Raw genomic sequence first — 283 nt, 5'->3', positions numbered from 1 at the left:
AGGGCGGGGTGGGCGCACCGAGTTCAGCCCCGGGCCAGCCCGCCGCGGCGCTTTGGTCCTTCCCTTTCCTTCCCTCCCTTTCATTGTGTTTAATTACTTTTCTTTCTCCCCTTCCTTCTTTCCTTCCTACATCCTTCCCTCCGGGGATTTGTATTGCTGTGTGTGGGCGCGTGCACACACTAGGTCGCTCGCTCGCACGCAGGGTCCTGACCACAGACGTCCTCGAGGTTCCTCTCGGGGCAGGTCGGTCCCTTACGCAGAGACTCGCGGGGCGGGGCGCGGG

General features: G+C 62.9%; 1 protein-coding gene across 1 annotated transcript in view; it reads left to right on the top strand.

Annotated features, from left to right (window-relative positions):
- The first annotated feature begins 153 nt into the window (after window positions 1-153).
- FAM107A (family with sequence similarity 107 member A) overlaps window positions 154-283 on the top strand; it is an 18,481-nt gene continuing 18,351 nt past the window's right edge. Inside the window, exon 1 of the mRNA XM_006779130.2 lies at window positions 154-243. The gene's annotated coding sequence lies outside the window, so the exon portion shown is untranslated. The remainder of the gene's footprint in view (window positions 244-283) is intronic.

The sequence above is a fragment of the Myotis davidii genome, unplaced genomic scaffold (assembly GCF_000327345.1).
Source record: "Myotis davidii unplaced genomic scaffold, ASM32734v1 scaffold189, whole genome shotgun sequence".
Classification (NCBI taxonomy): domain Eukaryota; kingdom Metazoa; phylum Chordata; class Mammalia; order Chiroptera; family Vespertilionidae; genus Myotis; species Myotis davidii.
This window is presented reverse-complemented; position numbering and strand designations above follow the sequence as displayed.